The sequence below is a fragment of the Pristis pectinata genome, chromosome 3 (assembly GCF_009764475.1).
Source record: "Pristis pectinata isolate sPriPec2 chromosome 3, sPriPec2.1.pri, whole genome shotgun sequence".
Classification (NCBI taxonomy): Eukaryota; Metazoa; Chordata; class Chondrichthyes; order Rhinopristiformes; family Pristidae; genus Pristis; species Pristis pectinata.
Genome location: NC_067407.1, coordinates 117,235,274 through 117,245,263, shown reverse-complemented (window position 1 = coordinate 117,245,263; position 9,990 = coordinate 117,235,274).

Below are 9,990 nucleotides of genomic sequence, written 5' to 3'. Positions count from 1 at the left end.
TTTTATGGAGCTTCCTTTGAACTTAAAGGCAGCTAAAATATTCACTGGCCCACTTGGAAGAGGTGAGCGCCAAGTGAAATGTGACACCACTCGAATACACACATTACAAAAAGCTGGCAGTGGCTAACGGCACACATTTGTCTTGGCTGCCAGTTTGATTTGTTGTAAAAGTTGGCACACTGTACATTTGGCATCCACTAAAAATTCCTTCTAAAACCCCACTGGAAGCACTAAAATAAAAATAGAAAATGCTGGAAATACTCTGCAGATCAGTCTGCACCTGTGGGAAGCCCTAGCTTTATCAGACAGGCTAGAACTGCCAGAGAATCTGCTGAGTTACTTTATCTCAGTTTGGACTATGGTTAGATGCTACATTTGGTCTTAATTGCTCAGTACCTATGAACTATACTCCACCAAGGAGTCACAGCTTCATAATGGAAGAAAGGGAAAGAGAGAACTAACAGAAGAAGGAAACAACAAAAAAACTGCAATATACCTTCAGGGAGAGTTTCTTCAAGGTTTCCTTGATCTTCTGTTTACACAATTTCTCTGCTAATGTAATGTATCTATCTTTGAGATTATATCAGGAGTTCAGGAAACCCTTGGTAAAAGTTACTGGTATCTTATACAGTATGTTCAAGTTGCCAAAAGAAGAAGTGACACAGGGGAGATTCCTTGGCTTATCTCAGAATAGACAAAGCCAAACTGGCTATTGCATTAGATTTCAACAAGGTGGTAATCCATCATGAGACCTGTGGTGGTAGAAGTAGCAAAAAAATGTAATTCCTAATCCTGCTGTTAAACCAACTTTGTATAAAGGCAAAACATAATAAAGTATTGTCAGTATCATGAGGCTTCTTGCTCACCACTGTTTTTGAACTATGAATTCTCAAAAGTTTTATTTTACCATGTTTAGTAATATAATACTTTTTATATTTTAAACTGATGACATTGCCTTCAATTTTACTGTGGGTGCAGTATGTTATGGCCAGATCTCAATGTGCCATCAATTTATAATGTTTATAGAATATTCAGAAATTTGATCTTGTATTATTTTTGGCAAAGTTTACAAGTGCTACTGCAGTTCTGAAAGAGAGGAATATATTGCTGAAAGTACAGTTTGGCATAATAGTCTGCTGCAATTGATTCCAGAATTTTTACTTCTATTTCCATATGTAGAATATTACTGTGCATGTTAGTTCCACTTTTTGTAGAAATCCTTAATGCTTTGCTCAATTATTGTGTCACCTTGAGCCTAAATTCAGTTGTTACTGTTCTTGAAATGGAAAGTTAAGAGGATTGATAGGTGATAGGTGGAATCAGGTGAGGTGGGGATAATGGGCAGGTGGAACTGGGGGGGTGGTGGCGGGGGAGGGTGGGGTTTTGAGACAAAGGTTGGTGGGTGATAGGTGGGAACAGATAAGGAATAAAGTTGCGGCAGGTGGGGCAGGGTGGTGGTGGAGGGGAGGGAAGGGAGAGACAGAGGCTGGAAAGTGATAAGTGGAACCAGATAAGGGAGGGAAGATGGGCAGATGGGGGAGGGGATAGGAAAGGATGGGGGGGGGGGGCGCGCGATGTTTGCAATGGAAAATGTGGACAAAAGGAGGGAGAAACTGGGTGGGCTATTAGGAGTGGGAAAGCAACATGGTGTGTGAGTTACCTGAAATTGAAAAATTCAATGTTCAAAACCATTGGCCTCATATAAGATAAGAGATCTTTATTAGTCACATATACATCGAAATGCACAGTGAAATGCATTTTTTGCGCAGAGTGTTCTGGGGGCAGCCCGCAAGTGTCGCCACACTTCTGGCGCCAACATAGCATGCCCACAACTTCCTAACCCGTATGTCTTCGGAATGTGGGAGGAAACCAGAGCACCCGGAGGAAAGCCATGCAGACATGAGGAGAACGTACAAACTCCTTACAGACAGTGGCCGGAACTGAACCCAAATTGCTGGCACTGTAATAGCATTACGCTAACCGGTATTCCACTTGGGTAGCCTATTAATCCAAAGGTGTGAACAGTGAATTTTCCAAGTTCAGGTAACTCTCACCCCCAGTGTTCCTTTCCCACTCTTAATGGTCTCTGTTCACCTCTTCAATTCCCCCACTCATTACCCAGATTTGTTACCCTCCCCCACCTGGTTCCATCCGACCATCACCAACTCACCTATCCAACTGGGTTTCTTCTCCCTTGTCCTACCCTTCCTATGCCCTCCCCCACCTGGTTCCTTCAGCCCATCATCCCTGTCTCATCTGGTTCACCTATTACCTACCAGCCCCTGTCTCACTTCTGTATACTGGTTACCTTCCCTCCATACTCTTTGTCCTGATACAGGGCCTTGACCCAAAACATCAACCATCTCTTTGCCTCCATAGATGCTGCCTGACCCACTGAGTTCTTCCAGCAGTTTGTTTGTTACTCTAGATACCAGCATCTGCAGTCTCTTGTGTGTCAATGAAACTGTTGGCATTTGGTGTAATTGCACTGATTATGCTGCTAAACATGGAAAGCCAGATGCTGCTATCAATGATTCTCTACTCCTCCAGAGGGTGCAATGGCTTTCAGCTTTCTCCAGCATGATCTGAGACTTGTGATCTGATGAGAATTCAAATGCTTAGAAATTGGATCTGGGTCCCCCTGTGCATTTGATGTACTAATATACAGAGGAGCCAAGTCATGCATGGTGGCATCCAATAGTATGCAGTGTACATCTGGATACTGTTTGCAGGATAGGTCACTGAACATACACTTTGGGTAGATTTCCTTTAATAATATACTCAACCATCACAATGGCTCTCCCTTTGATCTCTACTAGTCTTCTTTTCACTTCCACCAGCTTGCCCTTTTGAGTTAGCACCTCCCAACCACTGATCTTCAAACCACTGACTCCACCAATACCCCCACCAAGTTCACTGACCTGCCTTCTGTTGATCCCCAGCAGCTGTCATCTATATTGACCTTCACCCACTGAACCCCTAATTCTTCCTCGTCCATTTACCCCTCCCCTGACTTGAGACCAGGCCTGACTAGAATGAAGGATTAAAAAAAACAGAGGAGAAAAGTCTTTTAGCTCTTCACTAGCATAGACATTCTTTTGGATGTCTGTGTATGATTTTCATTTCCAGAACTCATTTTGGTAAAATCAAACCTCTAATCTTTTAATATTTTGTGCTAAGATCGTACTATAATTGCTTAAACCATGATGATATCCTGGGGAGCAAAATTAATAAAGGCAATTAGAAATATAAGGGAGGCATAAAGGAACACCTGTTGTGTTATACAGGCCAGCACTTTTATTGTTTTGTTAAAATGTCCAACCTGTGCATTATCTTTTCTTTCCAATTAAAAAAAAATCAACATAGCAAGCTTAACATGAGAGGTTAACAGAGAAGGGGAATCAGCCAATTTCACAATAGCCAGCTCAAGATAATACATTAAGTACAGCACACCCACAGATACTCCATGCATTTCATTCTTCACTTGGGAGGTGACTGCTGGAAGGACTGTGACGTGAAGGACACATTTTTTTACAGATTTTGATCATAATCTCATATTCAATCACTTTGGGAAACAGATCACAAAGCCACATAAAGAATAGCAAGTCCACGGTCTCTTCCTATCCATGAGCATGTGTGCTGTGCCTTCCCCATGGACAATTAACTCTTCCAAGTTAGTATAACTTCAATGTCCAATTGCAGGAAGATCTGCCTCTCCACTGTGGAAGCACAACCTTATCTGCAAAAAGCAGTTAATGTGGGGCATGTTTCCATCAGGCTGGACAATGTACGAACTGTGTTTTGAACTAGAGGTACCAATTACTGGAATGTTTTCTTCGCAGTCAACATGACTTGCTCTATATCCCAAGATCATTCATTAAACTGCTTCCTCGGATGGTAGGTTTACTGTATGAGCAGAGATTGAGGAGACTAGGCCTTAATTCTCCGGAGTTTAGAGGCATGAGAGGTGACCATATTGAAATTTGCATTATACATTCAAAACAGAGACCGATCGCTCACTGGACATTAAGGGAATCGAGGGATATAGGGATGGTGCAGGAAAATGGTGTTGAGACAGAAGATCGTATGAATGGCAGAGCAGGATTGAGGGGCCAAGTGGCCTACTTCTGCTCTTTTTTTATATATCCTTGTGCTCTTTTGTTAGTCCAGAAGGAACTCACAAGCTAACTACCTCCCAGCACTGTACAAAAGGTTGTAACAATGATATTGGTAGTTAGGGTCCAATAAGTCCTTATGAACAAAACCTTAGGCAAACACAAGTACTTATTAAATAATTTCATTGCTTTCTTTCTCTTCTCATCTTTGATCTGTTACTTACAAAATTTGTTTCCACAGCCATATCTCTTACTTGACTAAGTCCGTCTCTTATTTGTATACCAGGTTTCTGTCAAAACTATAGTGGTGGAGATGGAGAAACCATGACGAATCCCTGCCTCAAAAATATTTTAGGTGTTAGTCTTGTGCATTGGTTTAATTGGTTTTCAGTTGGGAAGGAAGCATTCATAATTCACTCGGGCTTAAGTGGTTGTGCATTATGAATCTTTCAGACTTACAAAGTAAACCCGATGATGGATCCACCAATGCAATAATCTCGTTGTTTTGCAACAATAAATTTCCTATTTTATAATATGAATTCAGATGTTTCGGTAAATTAGTGATAATAAATTATTTTTATTTCAGATCTCTAGGCATATTTCAACTTCCATCACCTAAATTCTGTCTAGACAGGAAACAGTTAACTGGAGTTAGAAGTGAAAGCAAATATCTAGGACTTGGAAAGTCCCTGGTGAAATATTGCAAACTTTAATGCATTCACTATGACAACTGTCTTCTGCTTCCCCATCTCCAATCATGTGGGGGGGAGGAGGGGGCATTAGTAAGTCTTTGTTTTATAAAAGGCTGAATTTAAATGTTTTGCTGGTGAAGAAGGAAAGAGAACTAATCTACGTGTTCAATTAGTTGGGCTAGAAATTAAACAAAGGAAAAATTGCAATCCTGTATTAATATAACATTAGGACTGCTTGTTCACCAGTGGATGCAGGGACCATACAGGAGCAACAGTCCATCAAAGGGTTGCCCACTAAGAAAGTGATGAAACAGCTCAGTTTGTGTTCTCTTAAATGCTAAAATGCAAAGTTTGCTGTGATTGAAGCATTTCAAGTAACAGACCAAAGAAATCAGGCAGACTAGAAAATCAAGGTGCAGCAGTAATGAAATTTTTCTCTATCTGAACTGGGAAAATCAGAGGTAAAATTGTGTATTTCTTTCTGGGAAGTGCTAAAACATATGAACTCAATTAATTTTCTCTAAATATTACAACTTAAGATATTTGATTCTTTCCTTTGAAGATTTTCTGACCAATCCAATGCTCATTGATGCAGTTTTATCTCATTCACTTACTTGCGGATCAGATCTTTAAATTTCATAGCTGTAGTAAAACAACATTAATTTAGCTGTGATCTGATTATTAACTGCATCACTGGATTGAAAATTCTACAGATTGTTACACTTACTTTAAAAAATACAATTTGCTACAAAAATCCATATTTTTGCCAGATTTTAAGAAGGCATCATTACCTTCAAGATTATCTGGAAATGTTCAAATATAATTACAACACAGTAATGCTAAGTAGCAATTCCTAATACTTAAAGTCTACGTGGCAGCCAAAATTGGATAAAGAAATAGGTTTTCTTTGAATGGTTTGGGGGTGAAGTTGTTGAGGTTGATGGTGGTCTAACTTCTGAGTAAATATATTAAACCTCTTCGGCATAGTTTCTCACACTTCTAAATATACAAGTAACATTGTGATTCTTTCTTGTGTATTATATGTAATCGAAGCACTTGTATACGGGTCCTGAGGTGTATGCATGTTTGTGAGCAGCCACATGTTTAGTTGTTGCTGTAAGCTATGTGCCACAAGGAGGCAGGAGTGTAGTACCTTTTTTCCAATAGAAAATTGAACAATCTTTGTTCAGTGACAGAGTGATGATGTTGGTCTGATTTTAGTGGACATCATCTTCCCTTGACAATTCTCTCTCTCCCTCTACATAATTTTTTTTCAATTCAATAATGAAGAGTCCATGCCAGTCTAAAGCAGGATCTGGTTAATAATCAAGCCTTGATATTTCATTACCTTAACAGCATTTTCCACTCTTTTCTCATTTTCACATGGTCCATCTCTGACTCTTTCTTTTCACTTCTTAATTTCTGTATCTCCATCTCAGGGCATAGATTTGAGTTGTGTACCCATTGCAAACCTAGACTTTCACAACTGTCTTGACATCCTCCCACCCTGATTCCTGCATTACATTCCATTCTTCTAGTTTCTCTATCATATTTGTTCTATCGCTTCTGAGATATCTTCATAACCGTGGCGTCCACTCTATCTCAGTTGACAAGACTCTCAAATGTATCTGTTGCATTTCTCACACTTTTGCTCTCAGTTCTCCTCCCACCCAGACTAAAGATAGGGTTTCCCTTGTCCTCATTTCCAACCCACCAACCTCTGCAGTCAATGGATCATCCTCAATAATTTCCACCATCTTCAAGGAAATGCCACTCCCGGACTCAACTTCCCTTTCAGCATACCAAAGGTAGAGTTTTCTCCACAACCTCCTGGTTTCATCTCCATCAATATGTACTCCCCTTATCACTGTGCTCCTTCCCATGCAACTGGAAGAGGTGCAACACTTCCAATTTTACTCTTTCCATCCATGCATTCAGGGACCCACATTCTTCTATGTTAAGGATGACTAGCTTCCACTTTGGTTCTGTGGATTCTGAGGTGACTGACAAGCTTAGTGTGGGAACCACAGATGGAGAAGAAGGTGTCTGATGGGATGGGATGGGTGGGTGGTAAGCTTGGAAGATGAGACATTCCTTTCACTGCTTATGCTGGCCTTTTCTCTCCTCATCCCTGTACTAAGTGGCCTACCCCTTATTCTGTGAATATGACTCCTGGTTCTTGACTCCTCAGCCAGGGGAAACATTCTCTCTGCACTCACTCTGTCAAACCCTGTAAAAAAATGTAAACTTCAATGAGATCTCCTCTCATTCTTTCGAACTCCAGAGAATACAAACCAAATTTACTCAATTTCTGCTCATAGGGCAAACTCGCTGTCCCAGTAATCAGTTGAGTGAATCTTCACTGTACTCACTCTATGGCAAGTATATCCTTTTGTTTGGGTAAGGAGACGAAAACTATATACAGTACTCCAGGTGTGGTCTCGGCAGAGCCCTATTAGATTGCAGTGAGACATCTTTATTTCTGTACTCTAATCTTCTCACAATAAAGGTCAGTTGCTTTCCAAATCACTTGATAGCTTTCAGTGACTTTTATACAGGACACCTAGATCCTTTTGAAACCAGTCTCTCACCATTTAAAAATTGCTCTGCTTTCCTGGTTTGAGCACCTAAGTAGATAGCTTTATATTTTTCCACATTATATTTCATCTGCCATATTCTAACCTCGTGCAGCTTTGCTTATCTCCTCAAAACCTCTTTACATCCTCTTCCCTTCTCCCAAGCTCATCTAGTTTTGGATCATCAGCAAATTTGGAAATGTGACATTTGGTCCCCTCGGCCAAATTATTGATATAGATTGTGAATAGCTGGGCACCAAACATCGATCCCAGTGGTATCCTACTATTCATAGCCTGCCAACATGACAAAGTTCCATCTATTCCCACTCTGCTTTCTGTCCAATAACAATTTCTCAATCCATGTCAGTATATGGGGGAACTACTTCACTCAGAGGGTGGTGCGAGTGTGGAATGAGCTGCCAGAGGAAGTGGTGGATGTGGATTCAATTGTAACATTTAAGAGAAGTTTGGATAGGTGCATGGATAAGAGAGGTCTGGATGGCTGTGGTCTGGGTGCAGGTAGATGGGACTAGGCAGAAAACCAGGCTGGCATGGACTAAACAGGTCGAAGGGCCTGTTTCTGTGCTGTAGTGCTCTATGACTCTATTATCCCCAGTTTCATTTCCCTTAATGTCAGCAAAACAAAAGAGCTGGTCATTGACTTAAGGAAGTGGGGCGGTGCACATGCATGTGTTTACATCAGTGGTGCTGAGGTGGAGGTAAGATAAGATATCTTTATTAGTCACATGTACATCAAAACATGCTTTGAGTGTTTTGGGGGCAGCCCACAAGTGTTGCCACACTTCTGGCGCCAACATAGCACGCCCACAGCTCCTAACCTGTAGGTCTTTGGAATGTGGGAGGGAACCCACGGAGACACAGGGAGAACGTACAAACTCCTTACAGACAGCAGCCGGAATTGAACCCGGGTTGCTGGCGCTGTAAAGCGTTATGCAAACTGCTACACTACCGTGCCTGCCCATGGTTGAGAGCTTCAATTTTTTTCGGTGTAAATATCACCAATAACCTGTCCTGGTCCAAATATGTGGTTTGTAATGCACTGTGCTGCTGCCACAAAAAGCAAATTTTCATAGTACTTATATGCCCATAACAGCAATAAACTTGAACTTTACCTGTAATGTTGTTCCATTGGGCTGGAGTCCTGGAATTCTTTCCCTGTCATTTTTATGAGGTCACCATTACCACAAACTACACTGATGAAGAAGAAGGCCTACCATCACTAGCGCAGGGAAGCTGTGGGTGGTAATAAATGTAGCTTTGCCAACTTCATTTACATCCCAGCAGCAAAACAACATGGAAAAAAAAAATCACTTAGTTTCCACTTGTCTGGCACAAGCCTGAAATTTATAGCTCTCCCTCTTTATCCTTCCTTAGCTATAGAAATTGATTGAACAACACAGAATAACTAGGCCCTGATACACACAGCAAGTTGTTAAAGTTTCATTGTTAAAATACTATATCAGTTTCAATCTCTACAACGGTTTAAATTCTATGGGTGGCCTTCCAAGCAGTGTATTACTGATTTGAACTGTTGTTTACACCTTTCAGTTTCTGAACTTCCTCCCCAGTTGTATTTCTTCCCACTCTGTTCAACCATTGAGATAAATAGTGAGAGTCATTGACAAAAATTGGCAGCAGCCACAGTTATTAAGACCTCTGCTGATACCGTGCCTCAGTGCAGCCCCCAATTCTCTTCAGCTGTTGCTAGAATCTCTACTGTCTGGCACGGTGCTCCAGAGTCAAAGATTTCAAATGTTTTTTCTATCTCTAATTTTTTTTTATCTGTGGATTGATTCTTGGGTACATGTGCAAAGTGCTAATACCAAATGTGCTGTCAGAAAGCAAACTTTAGCTGTCAAGATTTGAATCAAGCAAAGGTGGTTGAAGATTGAGCTTTTCAACACAACATAATCTTTATAGCATTTATTAGAGTTGATACTCAGCTACTGCGAATGCTTAGTGGAATGTGGAAAGAGCACACATGATAAAAATATGATTCTTGGTCCAGTTGGGAGATGGCCTGTGGTATTGATTGACTTGCAGTTTATAATGATGGAAAATCAACCAAAGAGTTGTTAGAATATGGAACATGGAGTAGTTGAACCAAATAATGTAGAATTTTATGGGAAATTATATAAGTTCTTACGATAAAGAGAGAAATAGGAGAATTAGGCACGCAGAAATGGATGAATTTGAATGGAAGTGAATGTGAATAAAATGGACTGAATAGCCTGGTTTTGTGCAATAAATTGAATGAATGTGGGGAAGCAACAAGGAAAATCATCAGAGAATTAAAACTTTCTGTACCTAGGTGCCTGTGATTCTGCTGCAAGCAAGTTTTTAGTTGTACCTATACCTCACTGTACTTGTGCACATGAGAATAGACTCGACTTCACTTGACTTGACTAGACTAATATGATAATAACAATAAGTGTAAGGGCGGAGACATGTAATTTTGCAAAGGTGAAAATGCATAGCTTTCAACAAAGATCACTTTTGCAATTGGAAAATGAGTTGTTAGTCAAACAGTATCCAATGATCTGTACCACTGACGTTAACCTAAAGTGGCAGCTGGGAAAATGGTTG